The sequence below is a fragment of the Rhamphochromis longiceps genome, linkage group LG2 (genome assembly GCF_057381845.1).
Source record: "Rhamphochromis longiceps isolate RC_006_pf linkage group LG2, R_longiceps_female_GT1.1, whole genome shotgun sequence".
In the NCBI taxonomy this organism is placed as follows: domain Eukaryota; kingdom Metazoa; phylum Chordata; class Actinopteri; order Cichliformes; family Cichlidae; genus Rhamphochromis; species Rhamphochromis longiceps.
In genome coordinates, this window is record NC_140558.1 from 8,601,846 (window position 1) to 8,629,754 (window position 27,909).

The 27,909-nt window shown below is 37.5% G+C and overlaps 1 long non-coding RNA gene across 1 annotated transcript; it reads right to left on the reverse strand.

Moving 5' to 3' along the window:
• Nucleotides 1–18,059: 18,059 nt before the first annotated feature.
• Nucleotides 18,060–19,224, reverse strand: LOC146676940 (uncharacterized). The gene is made up of 2 exons (XR_014907293.1): nt 18,891–19,224; nt 18,060–18,308 (listed from the first exon to the last, which is right to left on the reverse strand). It is a non-coding gene; the product is annotated as an uncharacterized LOC146676940 (long non-coding RNA).
• Nucleotides 19,225–27,909: the final 8,685 nt, after the last annotated feature.

A 27,909-nucleotide genomic window follows, 5' to 3' on the forward strand; every position in this document is an offset into this window, starting at 1 on the left:
AATAAAAATTTATTCCTGCAGCTGCTCAACACTTACGGAAAAAATTAAAAATATATATGTAGGACACAGTGATAAAACAATGAATATTAAAATAAATACATTTTGTCTTCCACTAATGCATTTAAGACAATTTGATTTTACTTATTTGGTGAAACACTTTGAGATTTTATTGTATTTTAGCATGTGCTACATAAATTAAGTTTATTATTAAATCCTACCTACTTGAAACAACAAAAATAACAGGACTTTACCATTCTTATATGTCCTAACTTAACTGTGTTACGTTGTGCTTAAGTTATTATTTTAAGTGATGCTTACTTAATATAGAAATAGTTAAATTTAATCAAATATTATTAGTTTCATTTAGTCAAAAAGAAGAACATGTTATACGAACTTGACATATTTAAGTTAACAGAACTTTTTAAAGACTTTGAGTATACACTACTTAATCTGTTTAATTACTTTGAACATTCGGGTTTACAGTGTAGACAACTCAGTTTAATGAAAGGTGCTGAAATGAGCAGTGTTAAAATACAAATCATACAATATCTGCTCTTCGAATGCCAAGTAAGCGACTATTTTATTACTGCAAAGATAACAGCAGTGTAAAGTGGTGTGTGTTTTTCAGATTCTTTTTCAATTATCACTACACAAATTGAACACCTTCACTGGCAAATATCATTTTCTTTAGTAAAAGGTAAAATGTACAAATCTGTGTACATAAAAAAATAAAAGAAGTGTGGAAGTGAATTCCTAATACGTTTTTCATTTTTGGATAGAGCCGAGTTGTTTACATGGCACAAATTTTCTCCTATGATTTATGAAAAGGCTTGTTTCACCCTTCTGAAATCAACAGGTATTTCAGTAGGTCTGGAGGACCTCATGAAGCTCATGGAGAGAATGCCAAGAGTGTGCAAAGCAGTAATCAAAGGAGAGGATCTAAAATATAAAACATGTTTTGAGTTATTTCGCACTTTTTTGTTTACTACACAATTCCATAGGTGTTCATTCATAGTTTTGATGCCTTCAGTGAGAATCGACAATGTAAACAGTCATGAAAATAAAGAAAAAAACATTAACATTAACACTGTGAGGTTTGCGCTGAAATCTTTTTTTTTCTCTGCTGATCAGAGAGGCTTGACCTTTGGGGATGAACTGAAAGGCTGCCTGGGAAACAGACCTTATTATCCAACATTGGTGCTGAACCTCTCTGATAAACAAAGTGGAGGCTGTTGCAGCAGGATAATGGTCATCTTCTTGGGATAGGACGTGTAGTAATAACTCATGGATGTAATGTTGGGGTGTTTGCATTTATCACTAGAAAATGTTGCAGACTGGTTGAGCCGAACCATGGTTACTCTAAACTACTAACATTCCCTGACTTTCTTGTGTGAAAGTCAGGGAATATTCAAGGGAAAATGTTCATTTACACTACAGCCATTTGGTGCTGGCTGTAGTGAAAAATATTCCAACATAATCTAGCTGATAAAGATACTTTTGTATCAACTAATTTACTCTCACTATTGAAAGCATAATGATCAGTAAGTCTAAATGCAGATATTTCTATCATCTACCTGATGAATATTAGACATAGCCTATGAAACATGCTCATATTTGCGGTTATTAATTAGACAAGAAATAGATTTATTTCCATATTCAAGAGAATTCCATTGTTGAGATTGAAGGCAGCTCCCTGACTCAGGAAATAATGGGTCTGGTGAGCTCACTACTTCAGTTATTTTAATTATGTTAATGCACATCCGAGAAGGATGACAAAGCCTTGACTGTGCACTTGGTACTGGTATATTTCTGAGGAGGAGGTACAGAGTAATATCTAAACCGACTTATTCAGCTGTAATGGTTTGACTGGTGTTCAGCCCAGAATACAGAATTAATGCACTTAGCATCAAATAAACCCAGCTTGCGTTTATACCAGTTTCTGTTATTGATGTTTATTGGTTTAGAACAAATCAGAGAACTCCCCTGGCATAGATTGGATATGACATTAGAGGCATTCATATCTACCACATTTAGCCAGACTGATCTTTGACCAAAGAAAGTGACACTAGCAACTTTGACAGAGGTCTTTATATCAATTTCAAAGAAAGAGACATTTTGCCAGGCACATCATCACATGTCTGCCTGAATCACTTTCCTCTCACTCCATTTGCCACTGTGCCTGGATCAGCTCTCCATCTTGACACTTGCTAATGTCCCCTCCATCCTCTCTGAGGGAGCTCTCCATCAGTGGGGGAGGGAGGATTTCTCCCCCCTGAGGCATAATGGCAGCTCTCCAGCTTGTGTCAGCAGCTGAAGTTAAGGCTCTCTGGCTGCTGTAGTGCCATGTTGGCCCGAGTTAGCTAGGCCCTCAGACAGGAGTAGAGGGCTTGTCTTGGCCTATCTGGGGCTACACAAGGTACTGCAGCCTGTATTTAACAGAGTGCTGTACCTTCTGACAGTTTGCTTTATCAGCGAAGCTCAGGCTTGTTCTACTGCAGTGTCTTGGAAACCCTGTACACTACTGCAGTCCTTTCAGTAGCTAGAATTCAGATATTATGTTTTGCTTTCCAACCATGTAACAGACGTGGGTGTAATGACAAACTCAAGATTGGTTGTTGTTTAGATTATATCAATTATTATTAATTTTGTGAGCTTCTACACAAAAATAGTCAATTATTTCGCAATAGATCATTTATTTCACTTATGTATCATGACTTTGATGATCAGTCCTATATGAGTGACACGTTGTGACTATTCAATCACTCTTTACTTATGTGAACAAAATACATGAATGTGCAATTAAAAGGCTTTTGTACGAAAGAGGATTAGGGCCAAAAAAAAAAAAGAAAAGTGGGCACGTCTTTTTTTTCTTTTCTAGAACTCTGAGAAAAAAGTCAGAATTCGGAGAAAAAAGAATTCTGAAAAAAAAAGAACCCTGTCAGAATTCTGAGAAAAAGATTCTGAGAAAAGTCAGAATCCTAAGATTAAAGTAAGAATTCTGAGAAAAGAGTCAGAATTCTGAGAAAAAAGTCAGAATTCTGAGAAAAAGATTCTGAGAAGTCAGAATCCTAAGATTAAAGTAAGAATTCTGAGAAAAGAGTCAGAATTCGGAGAAAAAAGTCAGAATTCTGAGAAAAAGATTCTGAGAAAAGTCAGAATCCTAAGATTAAAGTAAGAATTCTGAGAAAAGAGTCAGAATTCTGAGAAAAGAGTCAGAATTCTGAGAAAAAAGTCAGAATTCTGAGAAAAAGATTCTGAGAAGTCAGAATCCTAAGATTAAAGTAAGAATTCTGAGAAAAGAGTCAGAATTCTGAGAAAAAAGTCAGAATTCTGAGAAAAAGATTCTGAGAAAAGTCAGAATCCTAAGATTAAAGTAAGAATTCTGAGAAAAGAGTCAGAATTCTGAGAAAAAAGTCAGAATTCTGAGAAAAAGAATTCTGAGATAAAAAATCAGAATTCAGAAGAAAACAAATTCAGAGTTCTGAGAAAAGGATTGTGAGAAAAGTCAGAATTCTGAGATTGAAGTCAGAATTCTGAGAAAAAAAAGTCAGAATCTGTTGAGATTCAACAGGTACTACCACTGGCTGGGGTTCCAAGCAATCTGGGGTGATCTGAAAATCTGATGTCAAAAGACTACATGCCACCGATTGGCTAGTCAGTGGCGTCATGAGAGCAATGAGATCATCTCCTGCCATGCAAACTGCCGCTTTTGAAACCCAACAACGAGGGAAATGGCTACACAAAAAGCAACACCAAGGTCCCCGTCTGACAAAAAGCCTTACACTGAGCAGCAGGTATACCATTGCCTCGATGTTCTTCATTGTTGAGTTGGGTTTGTGTCGCAAACAGATGATGTCACGGGACTTTTGGCTGCATTGTTATAACATGCACATAAAGTGGTACTCAATTGTAACAGAAAACAACTGAAATCGAGTTGAGTTGCACACTCATTCAGTCTTCAAAGCAACCATTTTAAAGGGAGTGAAAACAAATTAAGTGCATATGGTCACGATAATTCTGGTCATGCTGAAGTCTCCAAAGACTGCTTCATAAGTGTGAATGTAGCAGAAGAGTTCATACCTTGGTTCCAGGGTTTGTTTTGATAAATGATGATAGTATAAGGAGGTCGTTATCTCATTGTGGTTAGTTGTTTTTGTTTAACCTCCGGTCACAAAGTGGCAGAAACAGAAACCCTTTTCACTGGGAGGTAATACCTGCTCATATACCAGTGACATACTAAATCTCCTAGACACTGGGAGCACTGACAGCTATCGCTGTCTTGCCATGTTTTATGCGCTCCCCATAACCAAATATGTTAATGAGCTGTATTAGTATGCTCAGGGAAATTTGCTGGGAGAGTTCAAAGACAGAAGAACCTAAATCCATCTGTATGCATTATAAACTACTGCTCAGCAGCCTTTCCAGGCAAAGACACCAAGTTCAGTTGGGGACTGTTTATGAATGTTTTATATCACTTTGTAATACAATGAATATTTTGTGAACTGGACTCGTGTGTTCAGGATAAAGGGCCTCTTGGATAGTCAATTAAGAGAGTGGGGCAGACTGCCTGAGGTTTAACTTAAAAATTGAAAAGTTGTATTTCTTCCGGCAGAAGCATCTTAAATTTTCAAAAGTCATTTGGTACATTAACAGTCAAGAAGAGTTCAGCATCTTTAAATCCTCTGAGATGTGTACTCTCTCAAACCAGGCCACCCTGTCAGTAGGATTATTTCACTCTTTGTGGCCTCTGTCAATATTTATAATATACTGGCTCACACTGCATACTGTGAAACCCCAGTGACATGACTGCAACTCAGAAATGTACCACATCTAATACAGCATATTATCCATAATCCAGTTTAGTGCCTGAGTGTCAGTCTTTGTGGGACCTTGCTACTTTTTTCTGTTGAAAGGCATCGCTTTGTTGTGTGGAAGGTCTGGCTCCTTGTGTGATTGCACCAAATGGAGCACCATGATACACTCCCACAGTTTTCTGCACTTTGACAAAACATCAAGATGTAATCACACACAAGCTATCGGTTATGATTGCTTCCCACAACTACTGTAGACATCCTCCTGTGCTGCATATCCCTGCGTCGTAAACAGAATCTTGCCTTTTTGGATGGCCTTATGCTGCCTTGTGGGATTGGACTGCTGCCATGTGGTAATGGAAAAGGAGAGTAAAAGACCACTCTGGCCATCTGCAAGGTCTTTGTTCCTGCTATTGTCAGCAAACGCCTGTCAATGATGTGGGGGCCACATGCAGTAATCATTGCTGTCTCTCAAGGGCATGACATTGTAGCAGTTACTTCCAATTATGATGATGATATTTTTTCTTTTGTAGTTCCAACAGAGTGGTAACCTACCTCACAAAGACTTCCCAGATGGAAAAAAAATAGAATGCTGTTTTACTGCAAGGAAACATTGGTTAGGCCTGTTAGTAACACTCAATGTAAACGGCTCTCAATATGTTAAATAAAAAAGAAAACTAGGGACTGGATGTAAATAAACAGTATTGTGAAAATTATGAATCATTTCTTACTTTTACTTGGTTGTGATCTTTTGAAGTGAAGCAAACTGCTGTTTTTTTGTGTGTGTTGTGAGTTAGGAAATTTTCCATTCTTGAGCTATTTGTTTACGTCTGAAAACAATTTAGCCTTAATCATTTCAGCTGACTGCGATGTTGTTTTCAATGTCTTGGTCAACATACTACCTGAACCATGGTCACTTTACAAATACACCCAGCTTTCGTGTCTATAAGTGAAGATAACACAGTGGGCTTAAACATGCATGGCTACCAGAGAACGAGACCAGTGGTTTTAACACTTCCAGAGCTCTAGAAGTCCATGGAATAAATCGTCCCAAGCACCGACCTCAGTACACACTTTCCTGATAACTTTATAGACTTAGTCACTGGTTTCGGCTAATAAGTATGAATTGAGGCTTTCCTATGCAGTGAAAAATGATGTGAAAGGTTTTTTTTTTTAAAGGCATCGTGACAAAGTCAGTGTGAACGCCATCCTTGTACAGTTCTGTAACTGCAGTTCTGATTCATTTAAGACAAACCAATTTCCTATTCAATATCCACAACTTGTGAATAAATTATAGTTAAACATGGATCCCCTAAATCCATCATAAATCCCTGCCAGTGGATGACTGTGTAATAATGTTAGTAACTGAGAGTGCACTATTCTCGTTCTACTTCTTCCTCTTTTACTTCTACTTTGATTACGGAATGCACAATAACTCATGTAGGAGTAGGAGCATATAATGGCCATTTATCTATTTGTTTAAAGTGTTTCTGCAACAGTACCATCTTGGCTTGAATTATGATGATGTAATATGTTATCATCCCCTTTATCTGTTGTTTGTACCGTGTACTAAATAGAAGGGAAGAAGTTAAAGAACTGAAAAGGGGAGAGAGGATGGGGCACATAAACGAGAATGTACAGCTTGTAGAACTGGGGGAACCTATATAGATGACGACAGGAAGGAGCGAGTTCGGAGGTGTGGTTCCGCTCCTGAATTTCCAATACTTAATCTCCAATAATGTGTCAATCATTAATGGCAGATGTGTGGCAGCCTGCCTGCCCCCATGGAGTTGTATTATTGATTTATTCTTATTGTCTTGAATCCAGGTCCTGCCAGCACCCATGTCTCTGTAGCATAAAAAGCATTTAATGTACCTTGTTTTAAGGTACTAATGTAGTAGAAGCATATTGTGGCCTTGAGAAAATTTAGAGTGATGCATCGTGGTCACCACCCCCATATATATTTTTCATATACATAAACACACAGCTGATACATGAATAAACACAGCAGAACATTTGACAGCAATGCAACCTCATGCTTTATTCTCTTCTGCTCAGTAATTTCCAGGCCGTTCTTATCCAGAGCTGCACACTGTTAGTAATGCAATGCTTTTCAACATGACTTCCACTTGCCAAACCTTCCTTGGAATAGATGTGCCCTGGTGGCGGGTGTCTTTGTGCTCACTAATTAGAAGCAGCTTGGTCCAGCATGCCTATGTGCTCAGTTGATCTATGCAGAATCACCTCCCCTCATGGCACGCAACACTGAAAAAAGTTGAAGGTCTGGCACAGGGCCGCTATCTCAGAGCCAAATTTGTCAAGTACTTTTCAGGATATTTACACTGTAATTGTCTCACAATTGTATCAGTAACAGTTTTATATAAAGATTTCATTTTGCAAATAAAAATAAATGCATTTTATATTATTGCTTGGAAGGAATTAATGGAAGGACTTACTATACATTCTGAACATGGATGCATCATGCTAAGACAAAAGATCTCTGTAGACTAGGAGTTACACTGAGGGGAAAAAAGACTTAAGCCTACATTTTTTTCATTGTTAACTTCGGAAATGTGATGTTCACTGCCTGCAGCACAGCTGTTGGTCTCAGTCTGACCTGAACACTTGCATGTTTGCAGTGCATGCTAGATCTCTTTCAGTGTGTCAAAATACTGACTGTTACATTTAACTTCAGTTTTTAGGAAAATGGAAGACATCACAAGGAGCCAGTTTAGGCAAGTGGGGCAAGTGATGATTGAAGACTGTTTTGATGTGCCAAAAATTCCTGGATTTTGAGTCTTGGGCGTCTGCACACAAAGACTGGCGAGTACCAAAGTTTGAGTTGTTTTACTGAGCATTCTCCCTCAGACACTTCAAGACATTAGAGTAGAACTCCGCATTGATAGTCTCACATTTGGGATGAATTCAAAGCACAAAAGCCCTTGAAAGTTTAAAAAACAGCAGGCATTCTCCTCCTGTATAAACCTTTGCGACTCTAAAAGCTCTCGCTTGAAGATAAAGCCTGAGATCCAGCTCTCATCAGCAGAGATGATCCTCGAAGAGAAAGCTGGGTCAGTTTGACACAGAAAGTGATGTTTGTGCTTAGTGCTCAAGTTTGAGGTCTGTGGTGAAATCAGAGTGCTCATGCAAGTGGTCAGGAGAGACCTTTCAGGGAGCTCTCTAAAAATAACAACCATGGTGTTGTAGTGTAATAGTGTAACTGTTATGTTTTTTCCTTACAAAGCCACTAGTGATGGTGGCATTGCTGTGCTTTTTATGAGTTTGTATGACTTTTCTGAACGTTAACATACCAAGTGAGAGAGACTGTTGCTTTATACAATTCCTCAGAGTATATCTGAAAATTGAGAGTTGTAATATGCAATATGATGTAAATATAGCCACTTCAAGTAGAAGTAGCCAATTAAACTTCTTGCCAATCTGTAAATAACTGTTGTAACAGATATATGAAGCATAATAGTTATTTGGGATGATGTTGATTAATGGTTGCATTGTTATATGCTGCAAGTATGTAGCAGACTTAATTACTGATATTTCAATATAATCAATTATATTTTCCAAAGGAAGATGATCCTTCTCTGACCATTTGCTGCACACATGTATTTAAGTACTGGAAAGCTGTGTAGAGCTAAAATCTATGGAAGACTGCCCATATGGACAATGCATTCATTCCATTCAAATATTAAATCTTGAGAAACTCATTAAAATTTAATCTAATGTTTGCTCACTCAGCTCCCAAACCCTGAAGGAACATATTGCTATCAGAAAATCAACAGAATAACAATTAATTGTGCATCCTATACACTGAATCTGATTCAGGTAGGGGCCGTGTAGAGGCTGCAATCACAAGTATCTGGGAAATGTTTTGAAAAAAGACAAACCACAAAATATGCTTTTCTTTTATGTGTGTTGGGATTTGTGGGTATTATAGAGCAGAATTTGGAGACAAATACTTTATTAACACACAACAACGCCTTGGAAAAAATTCTGAGTACAGGCGGCTTTTGAATCCACGGAGCTGTAACGGAATTTGTCTGGATCCCTCTTGTCCACGCACTACTGACCAGCTTGAGCCAACAGAAGAGGTAAAGGGTGTGTGGAAAACTAGAAAGAGAGGAGAGAGGGCGAAAGCGCTTTCAGTTTAATTGGAAGAGGTTTGGCGTTATTCCGAAATGAAACAAAGGGGAAACGGGAAATACAATTACACCCGCAGAGAAATGTGTCAACCAGGTTGTGAGCTCTCTCGCCATGCAGTCTCACTCCTCTGAAATGAACAGTTCCTTTAGCCAAAGGCGCTGAGGGTGGCTTGTCTCACAAAAGGTGTGAAGTGAAGACTTTGTGCTGTGAGGGTTTGAGAGAGACAGCAGCACTCCCCAGGCTTAGTGAGGGTGAGATAAATAGTGAAAAGCAATGCTGTCTTTAACAGACCTCGCCATCTGGGCCTGTCATGAGAAGGAGACAACACTAAGATAACACCGAAGCTGACAACAAATCTACCTGCTGTGGTACTTTCCTGGTATTAATAATGCCGTTAATTAATGTAAACATATCATTTAGCAGGTGATGAGATATTAATAGCAGGTCAAAAGGAGCAGTGATTAGACAAAAACAGCAGTCAACTGGTAGGAAGATTGTCAATAACCTGTTGTTCATGCTGCATAATTGTCTCTTATCTTTAAATGGCATGTTGCATACTGGGATAATGAGCAACCGTCACTCAGATGGGTTCAGTCCAAATGCCACAGTGATGAATGAGGAGGCTGGGAGATTACACATGTGCTAATGGGACCTTCTATATAACACTTTTTATATTAGGCTTTCCAAAAAATTGACTAAAAATACGCCATATAGTAATATTAGCTTAGAATTTTCTTAATGCTTGCTCTAGGACACTGACTACACTCATATTAATGGTTAATTTTTCCAGGTGGCTAGGAAAGAAAGCTCTGGTCTGTAACAACATTTTCCAGATCTTGTTGAGGGATCCTATTTGTCCCTAAGCCAGATCGGATCAGAAATCCCTGTAGTGTATTTTGGATATGCTGCAGTGAGTCTTCTCACTGTAGGGCATGACAGAAATGCCAGGAGGCATCCTGATCAGTAGTTTTTTTCTGTGGTCAATATTACCCTGTGATGGAGGCTTACCTAAATAACAACCACCAGGACAAATAGGATGCAATATTTGCTAATATTTTAATCCCTATTTTTTTTTTAAATATGCAATATCTCATCATTTTCATAATGGCACAGTTCATGACCATGGGGTGCAAGACAGAAAGACCAGTTAGTCTAGAACTTTAACTTCAGGCTTTGCTCCCTTGTCCGTTACATTGTCTTGCATAAGCCCACATGTCTCATGTGCCGTCATCACTTGTGAAAACAACCGGAATACATTTGAAGTGCAGTTTCGTGCCTTGTCTTGACCAGAAGCTAAGTGTCAGCCTCTGAAACTGGAAAATGAAACCAACAGAAAAATTGCAAATCCTTGAATGGTCACCTTCAGCAACCAAGCTTCGAAAGAGTTATAGTGCAAGAGTGAATAGAGTGACTGCAAAAAACAAACAAACAGTTTTGGTTTCTATAGGTGATTTCCCACATTAAAAGAACTGTGCATTTGGAAATTTTCTCTTTTATAATCTTTTATAATAGTTCATCACACCAGTCACTGACCAGTCTCTAGGCCTGAGTACAGTGACTGCCAGCAATCTCCAGTAACAAATCGCAACTAGTCAGGGAATACACTTTTTTCCCCCAAGTACTGGGTACCAGGTGTTTGCTGACTAGTTTCTAGCTCTGTGACTAAGGCCTTATTTAGCACTGATCAGTAAATGTTCTTGTGCAATAATACTCCACCATATCATCTAACTAAGGTCAGTTCTGGCTCCAGAAACCAACATGTCAAGAACCATAAAGCTAAGGTTGAGGCATCAGGAGGCAACTTTGGTCATGTCCATCTTCCCCACCCCAAGTTCAACAATAGCATTGTCTCACATTAAAATTAACAGCGTGAATCCAATAGTGATGGTTATACTTCTCTTGCTGGCACAGTTTTCCAGGTTTGCAATGAAAGATTCACATCAGGCTTTCTCCACAGTAAAAACACTGGGTTATCCCCCGATGACACTGTCATTGTTTCAGCATGTCATCAATTTGTTTTACTCAGGAACATTTATAGTGTCTCGTATCTCTTTCATCACTTCCATTTAAAACAGAGATACAGTATATTCATATGTCCTATCCAAGATAATTACTGTTTGGCTTGTGTAGACTGTATCATCAAAGGTCTTTCAAATCCCCCTTTGAATATTTTACTTCTTCTTCCAGACTTTGTCACTTTCTCAATATCTTATCACATTCAACTTAATAGGATTTTTTATATCATCGTTGTCTCCTTGCCCTCCTGCACCACTTCAAAAGTCTTGGAAATGTTTCTCTTTCCTTGTTAAGTCAGTTTTAGTGAAAAGCTCCTGGTCAGTTCACACAGATGTGATATCGTGATCTTTCCACATGATAAAACTTCATCAACAAAGCTACGATTCACCATATAAATACACGGCCACAGGAAAATTCAGCTTTGATAATTTCTACATGAGTGGAACTTTGTGTAAGGAAGGCGACAGCCTACACGGTCAATTCACATTCTGCAATTCATGTAATCATCGTTCGCTTGGATTTACAGGTTCCCCCGGGGTCACATTGCCTTACTCGCTCTGTGTCACACCCAGAAAACATCTGGAAACGCCATTGGCTAAATGCTGGTCTAAACAAGAAATCATTGGCCATTTAATGAGTGTATCAAGCTTTTGAGCCGGGAGTTTGATCAAAGTGAGGTTCACTAGACTATGTCTGCTTCCCTCCCTTGGGCTTTTCATCACATCACAAGGACAGGGCGAATGAAGAGTAAGAACCCAAGTCGAAATGATTAAAGCAGCAAGGCAAAGACACAACATACCATCCCTTTCAGGTGAAAAGAAGGAAAAAGTATCTAGCTTGTTTCTCAGAAATAAAAATTGAAAACCCACGTATTGGGTTTTAATAGATTTCAGGGGCACAAGTGTCACCAAACACACTGAACACATGTCCATGCCTGTGAAAAACTGCAAACCAGCGGCTACATGTTCTTTTTTTTTTTTTAAACTACAAATTCTTGTATAAAAAACAAAGTAATGTCATTAAAAAAGCGGAAAAAAAAAAGGGCAAGTTAAGAGATTTAGTAAGATGTACTATATGTACTTCAGTGGTCCTTAAAAGAATAGAGTTGGAGTTGTGTTTTCTTTCAGAAAAACTTTAATTCATCTTTTATGTTATAGTATCATCAAAATGCTAATGTAAATTATGACAGAAATCAGTCCCTATGCTTGAGTCCTGGCAGAGTTTTAGTGGGATGTATAAAATTAATAATGAAAAGAAGAGATTCTCATATAACTTTAATCTATTTCTTATGCACTCAAAAAAGGATTCTTTACCTTCAAGAAGCATGAAGCAATAATTTTGAGTAGAGTGCAAGTGAAATAATTAATCACCAAGGACGCTTGGTATAAATTGAATGTATACCAATCAAGTGAATTTCATTTGATCAGATTCATTTAAATCGTCTACTTTATTTGACTAGATTGCATTAAATGTAACATTTTTAATTGTTCTTATGTAATAATGTCAGATGGAAATTTTACAAAATGTATTTAATTAAATTACATTTTTTCTCACATCCTATCCTGCAATTACCCCGTCTTTACACTCCCCATTTGGGTGTATCACCTCCGACACACTTGCCTCAGTTCACTTGTCTTCCATGTCCCACCACCTCCTTTTCTCCTCCCCGGTGTCATCAGACATCACATCACTCTCTAGAAATATGAAATTCAATCCATCTGTGCTATTTCAACACAACCTTGAACTGTGATAATCACTTCCCTGCTGTATTGTGGCGGGGCCAAATATGTTGCACAAGCATTCCACTTTCACTGCACTGTTGCTAATGCTGCTCCCTCTCTAGCCACAGTGTTAATATGGAAATCTTTACCTCATAAACTACAGTGTAAATGGACATAAATTAGAGGGTTTCTTTCTTTCTTTCTTTCTTGTTTAAGCTGTTTTACCCTTTCTTGCCATGCAGTATTGCACAAAAGTCTTGAGTCACCCATAATTTATTTGCATTATGCTTTCAATGAGCCAGACGTTCTTGTAGTTTTTTGTAAAATGCTCTTTACAGGCTTTTTGGAGGTAGGTTCTTTTTCATTCCAGTCTTTATATCTGATCTTTTTTAGTTAAAAGTGACATATGCATTATTCAAACATAAAAATAGGACTTCTGTTCTGGGATGGATTAAAAGGCTTACCAAAGAATTTTAAATTGTATCTTTAGGCACTTTTTACTGGCAGCCTGTTGCAAAAACACATAATTTGCTGTTTGCAGGATGCTGTGCAGTGTGTCCTTAAACAAACAAGGAAACTGGGCAAGTGGAGACCCGTGTCAACAATTATCTACAACAAATGAACAGTGTCTTAAAGTCATGTCATTCAGAAATAAGAAAAAATCCAGCAGACATATGACACAGAACATGAGGGTTCTATGTGGGTCCATCTGCTGTTCACCAAACCCATCAGAAATGGTCTCAGTGGAAGGGTGGCTGTCAACAAGACATTCTAAGAAATAGAAATGGTTAGAAAAGACAGTCAGATTACACAAGAACTCTACTGAAAATTAGTGGCAACTGATGCACCAAATCTGAATTGTTTTGGTTCAAATCATTACCAGAATCCATGAAGGTGGTCAGGAGAGCGGTACAAGAATGAATGATTTGAGATCTTGTTAAAATGTATGTAATTTTAAACACACAAAAATAACTACAAGATTATTATTTAAGCAATTCTGACATAAAATGGAATAAAAGGCAGCCAACATCCAAAAACATAGATCTGAATGTGCTTGTAGAAGCCTAGAAAACTATTCTTTAAGAAGTTACTAGAAACCTACCTAAGAGAGTTCAAGTTGTGTTGAAAAATAAAGGTGGGTTCAAGCTCACCGAAAACTCTGTTTTTGTCTTATATACTATAATATTATGTATATTTGGAGATGTTTCAGTAAATCTACTTCTCTTTTTCCTTGCAAAATACAAAGAACTGAAGGGTGACTAAAAACTTTTGCACAGTACTGCACTTTTTAAAAATAATCAGGCCTTTTGAAATATATTTTCTCAATGCTTTTAATGTAAAATGGCTTAGTGCATTTTTGGATCACAGGCAATCTGCCTTTTCTGGTGAAGCTTTGGGCCATGGTTCAAAATAAAATTGCTTTTATGGGTGAAAAATTGATAGAGAGCTTTGCTGTTCCCAGACTCTTGCCAGGGCAGTACTACAAAAAAGAAAATCATGTTCATGGAGGATGAAAAATGCCACTTATTTTTCGTTTTGTGGACAGATTTTGACATTTCAAAATTTAGGTCAAAGTGAAAATTGGTCTAAAGGTTTGATTCTCAAAGAGGGTCCAGTTACATATTAGGACGATGTTTTGCAGGTTAGTGAAAGCAGGAAAACAACTGACATCTTTTCATTCAGTAGGTTTGATGTGTTTGGCAGTAGTTCAAATGTCAGAGCATCAGCCAAGTACAATGTACCTACTTGGGATCATAAAGATCTACTTTAAATTTAATTTCAATCAAACCTTTGTTGCTCATTTCAGCTCTTGTTTGACATTTTAGCAGATGAAAGCAAGGCTTTCGATTTTTATTTTGAGGAATAAATATTTAATATCTAATCGACGGCTGATTTAAAAGGCTGTGAATAGCAGAGGTTAATATGGCTTTGGAACCTCTACTGAGGTGTGCTTGTTAAAGTCAAAATGTATAAAGGGAAAATTTTTAAACCTTTAGTGGACTCTTTCTTTTCTCCTTTGTCTTTTTTAAGTCAAAAAACTGCTGCCAGCTCAGAAAAGGAGAGACGCACAACTGTCTCTGGGGATTCGACACAATTGATGTCTGAACCATGAAAATGCAACACAGGAAGAAAGAGAAAAGTACATTTGGGATTGAATCAGGCTGAGCTGTCAGGCTTTTATTGATTTTGGTGCATTAAATGAACATTATGCTATTGTGTAAGACTACCTATCATCAACCTTTATAAAACTTCAACATAATACTGCCCAAGAGGAGAACTTACAGTCAGGTCCACAAGTATTTGGACAATGACATTTTTTGTGTGATTTTCCCTCTGCATACTACCACAGTAGATTTTAAATCAAACCATCTACTGACTAAAGTGCAGCTTTAACAATTCAATTTAACAAAAGGTACTGAATTACCAGTTTAGGATTTACAGCCATGTTTATACAAGGTTTCCCATTTTGAGAGGCTTAAAAGCAATTAATGAATTTACTGGTTCGTGGTCAGTTGAGGCTTTTCCCCTCATTTCCCTTATTTTATGACATATTAAGCAAATAAAAGATATTTTGAGATAATTCCTAGTCTCAGCTAGGGAGTCCAAGGAATAATTTCATTTGTAATGAAATAATGAGGGGACTAGGGAAGAGGATTAGGGCCACAGAAAAGAAAAGCCTCAAAATTAGACAGACAACTGGCTGACAAAAAAGTCAGAATTCTGACTTTAATTTCAGAATTCTGGAAAAGAAAAAAAAATGTGCCTGCTTTTATTCCTGGTGGCTCTCTTCTGTAGGGAACAGACCTCCCCTGACCATGAAACTGTCAGCCAATTGTCTATTTAAGTTTGAGCCTCAGGTTGTAATTGCTAAACAATTGATGCAAAATAACTCACACACAGATTGTTTGTTTTATAGCCCAGTTCCATCAAAGTTGGGACTATGTAAAATGTAAATAGTAAAAGAATGCAATGATTTAGAAATATCATGAGCCCATATTTTATAGTAGCACATAAAAACATGTCACATGTTTAAACCATATGTATACCATTTTAAGGGGAGAAGAAAAGGTCATTTTTAATGTGATGGTAGGACCACATGTTGAAATTTTGGGAGAGGAATGGGGTTTCATTCTAGTCTGATATGGGATTCTAGCTGCTCAGCTGTTCAGCACCTGGACTGTAATAGATGCAGTATATTGTCCCTCGTGCACAGAGATTCATCCAGATTCTTGAAATGTTTGAAAAGTGGAGTTTGCTCTGAAAATCTGCTATTTATTTATAATTATAGTCAGCTGTACATCCTGTTTCTAATTCATGATATATTTCTCTTTTTATCACTTTTTTGTTATTTATATTATATACATTATATGTTTATATTATATTTTAAATCACAATAGCTTTTATCAATGTCATTTAAAGTAATGGCAGCTGTATAATGAAAAAAAGTATAAATGCCACTGATCCCTTTGTTGTCCTGCAGCCGTCATACTGCTTGCCGCTGGGCTGCCATTTATGAGGTGGTGACATCATTGACTGCTTCCCCTTGTGGATGTCTAGTATGAATGTCAATCCAGTGACTCCTGGGAAATAAATGCATAGTATGGCTTGCCTGTCAAGTGACAAGATGACCTAATGGTTTGTGGTAATACCACAATTGCCGTCTGTATATATATAGATATAGACAAAACACCCAGCACGCCCCTGCGGGCGGTTTATCCTTCAAGCTCGGGTCCTCTACCAGAGGCCTGGGAGCTTGAGGGTCCTGCGCAGTATCTTAGCTGTTCCCAGGACTGCGCTCTTCTGGACAGAGATCTCCAATGTTATTCCCGGGATCTGCTGGAGCCACTCGCCTAGCTTGGGAGTCACCGCACCTAGTGCTCCGATTACCACGGGGACCACCGTTACCTTCACCCTCCACATCCTCTCGAGCTCTTCTCTGAGCCCTTGGTATTTCTCCAGCTTCTCGTGTTCCTTCTTCCTGATATTGCTGTCATTCGGAACCGCTACATCGATCACTACGGCCGTCTTCTTCTGTTTGTCTACCACCACTATGTCCGGTTGGTTAGCCACCACCATTTTGTCCGTCTGTATCTGGAAGTCCCACAGGATCTTAGCTCGGTCATTCTCCACCACCCTTGGGGGCATCTCCCATTTTGACCTCGGGACTTCCAGGTTATACTCGGCATATATATAGATATATAGATATATATAGATATCTATAGATATTTCTACTCAAACAAACTTGTATCCAGTATGATTATGTTATGTCTAAAGTGTGTCACTATTTCTTTGGTTTTATATGTACTTGCTTTTCTTACGTTTTCCATTACACTGTTAGTAAATCTTCACAACTGAGCCTGAGAGTAAACAGGTTATTGTCATCAGTGTCCACCAATATCAATGTTGTTCAATTCAAAACAGCGTTGTTCTGATGGTCTCATTTTTTTCCCCCCTCTCAGCCAATATTCCCCCACAGGTACAATACTTAATTGAACCAGTATGAAAGTGCATGCATCATGTTGTCAGAACCAGAGCTGATTTAGTAGCTTTATTTGGAAGAACAAACGGCTATTAAGTTGTCACTCGGTCAAAACAGCACATTATATTGTTACGATCACCTCTGATTACCTGCAATGGAGAAATGTGTGTTGTTGTTTTTTTGTTCATTTTTTCCTTCAAAAAATTTTTAACAAAGCAAATTTCTAGTGTAAACAGAAGGTGGTAGGAACACTAACAAAAGACAGCTGAAGAATCCAGATTAAAAACAATCATATAAGCCTTATATGATTCACTATATGGAGCAAGCTAAAGCTGAGGCAAGTCTTTTATAAGTTTTTTCTAATTCTTTTCCATATGGGATTGTCGCTCAGCTGGGTGCAAGTTTTGTGGGTGCAGTGAAGTTAAGGATTTGAATATTTTGGTAAAATGTGGTTTGTGGGAGAAAATATTAATTATTACTGAGACAAAATCCTTTGTAGTTCTTTAGAAGAGGACTTATGCACCACCTGTTCTGTACAGTGGCTCAGCATACACAGCAAATCCACCATGTCCAAATTAACACTGTCGGATTTGATTTCAACACTATTAAAGTCTATATGGGTCCACACCAGAGAGTGTTAATTTAACTCTTTTTGGAGAGTTGGTACATTAACTCTGATTTAGTGTTAAACACCAAATCTGTCTGGAGTTGATAATTTAACACTTGGTGTTAAGAGTTTATATATTAACTCTCAAAGAGTATTTTAGTTTAACTACGTAAGAGTTATCTTCTAATTCATTCTAAAAAGCAGGAATTTTACTGTTCTGAACTTCTAGAAATTTCTTTTGGAAATAAACATTTACTAAAAAGATGCAATGGTTTTTGAAAAACATTTATTCTGAACTGTGCACCACAATTTCAAAACATTTTCTGAAAGATGTAACAGTATACATGTTCTCACTTTCATTAGAATTTTGTTTATCAAAAGGTCTGACATGGTAAATGCAAATAACAGCATTCTCAACACTTATTTCTTCAATACAATATGCATGTCCTTCATTCATCACTTTGTGGAACTTCAGCGCACTTCTGCTCTCCCCCATATTCCATCTTCACAAGCATATCCTGTGCAGAGATTGAATAAATATTAGTTGACACTAATTAACGGCACAAATAATCCAGTAAACAATTGCAGCACAGTAAAAAAAAGGAATCCTCTTTGAGCCATTACTTGTGTAAAGTATTTTCCCAAAAGACAAAGACACAGGCAACAGGTAATACTGAACTAAATGTAAAACCTCAACCTTTTTCATTTTTACCTAAACCGTGTGCACAAATCTCTGAAGGGATCTATGTTAACGTAGAATCGAGTCAGGACGTCAGTTATTGCTGTTTGCTCGTTTTTTTTTTTTATGGGCGATCGTTTTCAGGCTTCAAGTAGCACCATTATACCAACATTTCACATTCTAGACATTGTTTTAGGTGTATTTGACCAAAAGTTTGACTGAAAATTCACATGCAAGCTTTTTTTCCAAGGCTGTGGTATTTGCCCGCAAACAATACCTTTCAGCTAGCTAAAACAGAATATTATGCTATCACCGAGCAACACGGCTAATGCCTTTCACACAGCTTTGTCTCAACTCCAAAGAGCCACAGAAGTAAAAGCTCATAATAATAATTGAAACAATCTTTGAAAAAATGACTTACCAAGCATGGCAAACAACTCAAATATGTAGAGCAAAATGTTCTGAAACGGCTTCACTTCAGCTTCGATTGGAGCCGTGCTGGGGGCGGAGTCTGTGAATTTACTCTGTTGGTGTCATAGCCCCTCTAGGAGTTCAGAGTTAAGAGGTCAAGAGTTAATGTTTCCATTGTAACACCTCCAGATTTGACAGAGAAACACTCATTTTTAACACTCGATTTTAACTACTATCATTTTACACCTCAGAGTTACATTAAAAGAATGTGACTCTACTTAGAGTAAAATTAACTCTACTTTTGCAAGGAGACTATTAACACCAAAAAATTTAACACTTTTGAATTTGCTGTGTAGCCATAGGAGACAAACTAATTAAGAAACAGATAAAGGGCTATGCATGTGACAAAATCACATTGTCCCTCCGTTTTCTGTACTACCATCTTCTTTTAGCTAATGACAGATGTGGCACTTTGGCGATCCACTCCAGGATAGCATTCTCCTGTTTATCTACAGTCAGGGCACTTTGGTTCCCATTCACAGTATTGACGGTAGAACCACAGAGGACTCTAGAACCAAAGATGATTTACATGCTGCACTAAGGGTTCTGACCAAAAGATACAGTACAAACACATGTACTCATCCTCATTTGTCTTGGCACAAAAACAATTGGATAAATCTAAATTATTACACAGTGTTACGTTACCTTGTTACTGCCCTTCAAGTCTTTAAAAGGAAGTTTTCTCCTAATAAACAAACATTGTACTATTTGCAAAGGTTTCTTTCTTCATCCATTTGAACTTTTTCCCTTTTGACTTTTCCACCTGCCTTCTTCTTCAGGGAATTATTTTTTTGTGTGTGTATTTCACAATTCCTTTCATCTCACCATCTTCCTCCGGCTCAAGAGAATGTATCTTAGGTCTTAGAAAGCAGCTCTACTTAAGCACAGTAAGAGGACTTGAATGCAGTGCCACAAGCCAATCCAATGTCGGCTGTGGAGGGCTGCTGAGGGGATACTGGACCATCTGAAAAGTAAATAAGCCACTTGGGAACTTCTGGAGTGCCTCCCTTAAGAGACTGAAAGTGGGGGGAAAAGAAAAGAGGCCAAGAGAGCAAGCTTAATGGAAACACTATATTCTGCCACCCTGGAGACCTTATAACCCTGCTGAAAACCTTGTCATTATCGTGTCATTAGTTGTAAGAGTGAGGGATTTTAGTGATCAGAATACATATTCTTAAACCTTAGTCCTTCCATGCCATGCAAGGCTAGAAATTTAATGCTATGAAATGACATAAGAAATTGAATATATTTAGGCATGACACACTGAAAATTTATCTACAGTTATCTACTATCTTCCTAAGTCATTAAATGCAGATGGTACGTTACTTTTTTGCTTAACATAAAGAAGAAGACTGTGCCCACTTACTGCAATAACAAATAGCTTTGGCCATAATTTCTGCCTGTGTGAACAGAACTGGAGGATATTTTTGCAATTCATTCTGAGCTACCTTAGAGCAATGGTGTCAAACTCACGGCCCAGGGGCCACTTGCAGCCTACGTCACCCCTACTTGTGGCCCGACGTGAAGAAATATGACGCAATTTGACTCTTGAAGTTACTTTTTTTGTTAGGGAGGATTTGTTTGCTGTTGAGTGCAATGTTAAAATAAGCTTTTTAAAAAGCAAAAAATGATTTAATATGAAGGCAATATGAGCAGAGAGAGCAAACATGTTGATGGATTGGCTGTGTTAGTTCAGTGAGAGAGTTATTTGTAAAGAAAACAATTTTCACTACCAGTCAAAAACTAATGTATACACTTACGTCTGCATTTTTATTTTGTTAAATACGAACAAAATTATAGCAGAAGTGCTGCCACTTGTCTGGCCAAAAACAGAGTACCAATTTGTTTATTTGGTAGTTCAATGACAGGCTTCAGTTAGTTAAGAGTGAGAAAAAAAACACTGCGTTCACATTGGAAAGTAATTGCTGGAGGTTGCTGGCTGTCCCTGTGAAATTATTGCAGCCAAGTCACCAGCTTCCATGCAAACTATAAAAAGCTGCAGCAATCTACCAAGAGACCAAAGGAATCACAAGGTGGTTTTTAGTCTTTGTAACTGATTTTACCTAGCGACCTGTGGTTGCCTCCATTACCAGCGCCTTAGCAGTTAATTTCACTGTGGCTGCCAGCATTCACCAACCAATGAGGTAATAAACCTGTGTAATACACCATCCCTGCGTGACTGCAGCATAAATAGAACATTACATTAGACAATACATGACATCTGTGCTCCCTGATGAGGAGAGTGGGACATCCCCTGAGCTAGTGTGTGTACTAAACCTAATTATCATATTTATGTCATGTTTTCCATAAGACGTTCTATTTTTTGAGTCTCAGCCCTGGTATAATCTCATCATCTTGCTGCAGCCTCCTCGGTATCAGTTTCTGAATTGGCATTGAGTGCTAACTGTTCATTTCAATTTGTGCAGCATCTAACATTTGAAGCTGTATTGGGTGGATTATGACCACAAAACTGTATTTTCTTTTGACAGTTTTCTGGAATTATGCAAACTTTGTCTTATTACTTTTGCACTCATTATTTTTTCTGACATTAGGCATTTGATAGTAAGCTCTGTTAACAAAAAGGTACACCTACCTCCAACGGTTGATACGATCGGAAAAAACTGCAGTTCTCATATCCATAAATTATATGCCAGCTTCTAGGGAGCTCATTCCAACATACCTTTTGACCCTTTACAGGAAACACACACAGGACTGTTATGGCTACTAATGCAGCACCAGCTGTTATTTTTATGGATAATGTTGAAAGTCATAATGGTTCCTGTTTTTACTCACACTGAGCTAAGTTATTTCCTTTGGCAAAAAGATTTGCCTGGTGAGCTTATGTGCTTAAGGAAGTACGCTCTGAAAGATATGAGGTAGATGATAATGGGGCAAAGACAAGACATTTGAACAATTATATGATAATTTTCTTTCTCCTCATTGATCAGTGGTAACAGCATTTACTGCAAACAATCCAAACTGCACTGTGTTCCCTAATATTTAAAAGTCTCCTTATACTGTTAAGTGTTTCTTCATTTACTTTCTGAATAATTTCATTAGTTAAATGGAATTTGGTGGATTTATTACTGGACTCAGCTGAAGCCTAACAGCAAACGGCTATGACAGAAGCTGTGTAAGAAACATATGTGCGTACACAATCTGTTGTACACTACATCTGTGCTCCATGGAGAATTCCCAACGTGACATCTGTTGGCACGTTTATTTTTTGTGTCCAAATCAGAATAAACATAGCCTTTTCCCATGAACCCTTTTCTTGGCCTTGCCAGCATAAAACTAGATCGCCCACATGTATCAACCTCACTCTTTGCTCACCCATACACACACACAAGTGCTAAGTAACAGTTGTACATATGCCCACTTAGTAGTTATCTTTATATGCAATATGCTGATTAAATTCCTCTTAGGAACATAATACTAAAGGCAAAAGGAGTTACTATACCAGTAAACATAACTATAGACTCCTTTAATTTTATTTCTTTACACTGTTTTAACTTGTTAATCCTGTAAATTAGTAATTTTATTGCTTAGCTATTAAAAGTCATCTTAATGCAAAAATCAGATATGAATTCTTGCAGTAAACAATTTTATCTTACATTTATCTATGCGGAACACATAAAATCATCAAATATGTCTTCACAAAGCCTATTTGTAGATGTAAATAAAGTAAAAAATCACAGTAGTTGTGTCGTGTGTAATGTCTTTGGAAAGCAACATTTGTGAACGCAGAGCTTAACACAAACAAATAAACAACATGTGAAACTCACAGCCTCTTGATGGGATCACATCTGCCAAGTGGGTGAAAAATGCTTTGGATAAACTCCTGAAATTCCACTTTTCCATTCAAAGACGTTTTACAGAATGTATTCACTCATGTTTTATTTTGGTGGTTGCAGGTTTACACCCAGCAACTTTTACCAAACATATTTTTTTCTGTTTCTTTTACTAGTAGGTTAAACAAATAAACAAAACAATTAACTTCTTGATTTCAGTATAGCTGTAATAATAAACCTGAATTCCTGTACAACTTCATCTTCTGGTTTTGGGTAAATACGCAGTGCCAGGATCAAATTGGAAAACCTGTCCAATTGGGATTTATTTTAAACTTTTGATTGAACACCACACACTGCTTCTGTTCACAAAACATAACTTGGTACAAGGCTTTTACCATACTCTACAACAGGGGTGGGTGTCGTGCACAGCTGATTTAAATGGCTAAATTACCTCCTCAACATGTCTTGAAGTTCTCCAGAGGCCTGACAATGAACTAATCATTTGATTCAGGTGTGTTGACCCAGGGTGAGATCTAAAACCTGCAGGACACCGGCCCTTGAGCCCTGGAGTTCCCCACCCCTGCTCTACAACATTCCCAGTCAGTTTATATACAGTAAAAGTATGTGTTAAAATACATATTACCTTTCTTGTGGAATTAAAGTACTTAAAGAATTTAAGTCAAATAACAAAAAAACATATTTAACCATCTTGATGGTTTTTGTACACAGATCCAGAAATGGACAACATTTCCTCTACTATGGACATTGTTACAGGCCTGACTGACAGTAACAGATGAACATAGCCACCACCTACATCTTTAGCCGATTAGAACAATGTGGAATAGAATGACAAAACAGAGTGACACAGTACACTCATAGTACCAACCTGACAACAAATTGCTAGACTTCTTTTTGATACAAATAGCTAATTAGCCAATTACATGCCAGTAGCCAAGTGTCTTTAGACATAGTCAAGACACATAGTCAAGATGAAGTTAAAACTGAGCATCAGAATGACAAAACGGTCGATTAAGGTGACTTTGAATTGAACTTGTTTCTTAGTGGGCTTGTCTGAGTATTTCAAAAATTGTCATTCTGATAACACTGTAATATTGTTTAAAAAGAGACTTTTAACAGGAAGAAATTTACACATACTTTAGACACACTGTTTATTTACATTTACCCAAAACTACCATCTTTTCCTTTCTTTAACAGAAGTGCTTTTGTTGCCTAAACTTAATCATCTATGATTATGTGTCACAGTCATGTAATTTTATGCTTGGAACCCCCACCCCCCAAAAAAACGTTGCCTTGGAAAAGAAATGAATAAATCCAGAAACAACGTGGCCACAAAAGTACATTTTGAAATCTATAAACAGAATTTCTGGGTGAGAAGGTTTGATTTTCAGTTCAAAATATGACAACTTTTCAAGAGAAGTAATACAATCAATTTTTCTAACCTTTACAGGCCAAAACCACAAATTTCTCTTTCAGCAGATTTCAGGGTAGCATAAAAGGGATTTTTTTTTTCCCCTAGCAAGTGAAGTTCAAACATGCCATTACACATATCACAATGTAACGCCATTTCCATGTCTCGCTCTTGATACATTTGATGTGTGTGTGTGGCCTTGTGTCCAACTTTATATTGACAAATCAAAAGAAAGCTATCTCAGGAATTTTTGACATTTGGAAGACGCTTCACTGTGGGCAGCTTTTTGTAGTGATTCATGTCTTAGCGATGGGTTGCTTTTCACCACAATGTTAGTAACAAAGCATCAGACACAGCTAAACATTGTGTGGAGGGTGAGTCCTCTGAGCTCTAACAGATGGGGGAGCAGCAATCAGAGGTTACAGAGGACACAGCATTCTGTTTAAGAAGCTTTCTTTAGCGAGGAGCTAATAATGTTGTGAACTTTCCCTCCGTCAGAACCAGTAAATACATTTTAAACAGCCCTATTAAGTCATATTCTGCTGTTTTAACACAGAAGCCTGTTTTATGACTGGATGTAAAACATTAATAATGTGCCTGTATTTGTATCCTATCTTATCAAAAAGTAATTTAGAAAATTTGTTATATTCTAATGGACTGGAATTAGTTTTTCAGACAACCTCTGCATACAAATCCAATAAGCCATCAGACCCAGGAGTCAAAATGACGTGTTTCAGCATGTGAGTGCTCTTGAACAAACATCCCTGGTGAAAGTACAGTTACAGCTGCACTCAACATTTGTATTTATATTCATAAGAGGCTCCATAGAGTAGTGTTTTTCACATTCCCTTAAAAAAAGTATAAGATCCCCAGGAGGAGACACAAATCCCTTTGGGGTTGTGTCAGGAGGGGTATCCGGTGTAAAAATCTCTTTTTCCTTTTTTGTCCACAACTAAAGCTTGCTCAAGAATTGCATTTCCTAGTGCAATAATCAGCTGTTTTAGAACACACAGTGGAGCATAGAACCAAAATAACTTGAATGTGAATGTTAGATTTTACATTAAAAGGATTATACTGCTCTGTACACTGCAAACCCTCTACTGATTAAAAACAAACAAATAAAACTAGAAACACACCCAGTTTAACTCGTTGGAGAACCTGGATAGCTTGTTTGCTGATAAATTTGTCAGACATTGTAATGGAGACTTCCAAACTAGTACTATTTTCTACAGCACTTTACATCAACCCTGCCAGGCCTGTTGAAAGTCTTCCTCAGTGTCTGAGTAAAACTCTCAACTGTAGCTCAACCCAATACAAAAGAAGGGGTCACCACCTCGTAACACTACAAAGCAACTGCTAATCAAAATACACCAACTACCAGCAATGGACCACCTAGAGTCAAAATGTTAGTGCAGTTGTGCTAGGGACAAAGGCCCAGTGTCATTGCCTTTTAATTGGGTAAAGTCTGTCTACCTGAAAACCTAGAAAATTATGTTTTTAAATATTTGTAAACTGTGAAAAAATATATTTAAATCCAAACCAAGTTTTCTTAATCCTAACATAGTAGTTTTGTTGCCTAAACCAGCAAATAACACCAAAACTCAAAAGTGAATGCAGGGTCATTCAAACCCCCAGCCAAGAGTCAGTTTGGTTAGGTTACAACCTTATCCATCAGGGGTCTATCTTTTTTCAGACTTGTATAGAGTCGATGGTCAGTTAAGTGAGAGAACAGACGGGATGAGGGAACAATCTGTCGGTCAGGCAACGAAGGGGCTGCAAAAAATAAAAAAGTAAAGTCTGCAAATTTACAAGTCTATAGAGTTTGCAGTCTACAGTAGTTTCACGCCTTGTGTAGTCAAAGTTTGGAGTGCACTCTTTTTGTCTGTTCACTGTTACCAGTCGGGACAACTGATGGAATCCTACCAGAAGCCAGATAAATCACTCATGGTCAGACTGGTTGAGCAGATCTGGATCATGGAGTTCACACTGGAAGGCTCGCCATCTAGTGGAATCACTGGAATTTCTTCACGGTACTCATAGCTTGATAAAAGACCTGACCTGTATTTACAAGCAGGTTTACAGTCTTACAGTTTATTTTACATTCTCTTGTACAACATTCAAGTGAATTATAAATTCAACAATTAAAGAATCATTGTTGCAACTATTTAACATCCTGAAAATGTGTGGTATTCTTCAGCTAACCCATTAAATTGTAACTGATGTTAGAATTTCTTCAGCCTAACTAACATCATTGCAATACACACACATTTATACAATTATTGGACAAATTAAAATATGAGCGTGACAGCTTACAAGTTTCCTCTCAGCCACTTAACATGAAAAATGACAAAATACTCTAATGACTTAGATATGACAGACATAATAGTAAAATAATATTTATGAAATGGCATCATCAAAAGTAATTATCTGTAAATCATGAAGAAAATTAACACAAGTGCAATATGTTAGCTTACCGTAAATGCACAACTTCCTGTAGATCTTCAAAATAAAAGCTCCTTCTAGGGACAGCAGGAGATGTATAAACCAAAACCAATCTTTCATGCCATCACTTCTTGTAACAATAAAATAAAACAAATAAAAGAACGATTTCATAACTAGACAAATGACTTATAAATTACTGCTTATTTTAACCAATTTTAAAGAACAAATCTTCTGTCTGGGTGGTTGACAGTTAACAAATCTCTTCATTCTCCCAAAAAACTCACTTTAAACCGTACCACTTTTTTCAAATCAAAGAAAAAGAAAACTACAGAAGTCAAGTTCACTTCTTCTTTTCAACATGGCTGAAAAAAGTATCATCCTTGGTCCCAACATCACTGCCTCCTTTCTCGCCTCTCAGGGTGACATTTCAAGCTTAAGAATTAATTTATCTTCTTGCATTAAACTTTATCAAGACCAGAAAAAGGATTTATGGGGCTTTAAAAAGTCTCCTTACAGGTTGAGAAGAGTCTTTGATCTGTTTGATCAGGACACACTCTGAGCTTAGCATTTTAAAGGCAAGAGATCCTTTTGCGTGTGCACCAACTGAAATCTGTTACAAACTATAATGAGTGGTGTTGCAAGTATATGCTTCAAGCCACGTTAAATATCATCAACACTTTTCTTTTCTAAAATAATGACAACTCCAGTGTGTCCAGCACTGCCACATGCAATTTAATCTGTGCTTTGTTATAGAATCGGAGAAACATCTGGCCATTAGGGTTGACGACTGAAATGCAACCCAGTCTGTTAAACTGCTGCAGTGAAAATTTCATGAAGAGAGCAGTTGCTTTTTTACAATAGATACTCATGGTTAGAGCATTAAATATGATTAAAAATAGTTTATTTTCCTTGACATATTTTTTTGCTGTGTCTACTGTTCACCTCAGTAGGTAGAAACTCTCTGGAACAGCACATGGTTGGTTGAAAACAGACTACAAAGCGTTACCATTCGGCTCCTAGCCAACAGCCTCTAGCACCCACTCCACTCCCCCAACCCCCACTACCATAATTGCAGGGTCCTTGCACCCTTCAACCAAAATGGCTTCCATCCACAGCAGTGCTGTGGATGAGAGGGTTTCAGTTGTATTAGCATGGAAATAATTAGGAAGAAAGGAAAAGAAATAGAAACAACAGTTATCACTGTGAGATGGGGTAAAAGCAAAAAACGGCAGGTGAATTTTAAAAATCAAAACTGTATTCACATATATGGCAAAATAGACAAAAGGCTGAGCCGATTACAGGTAGAT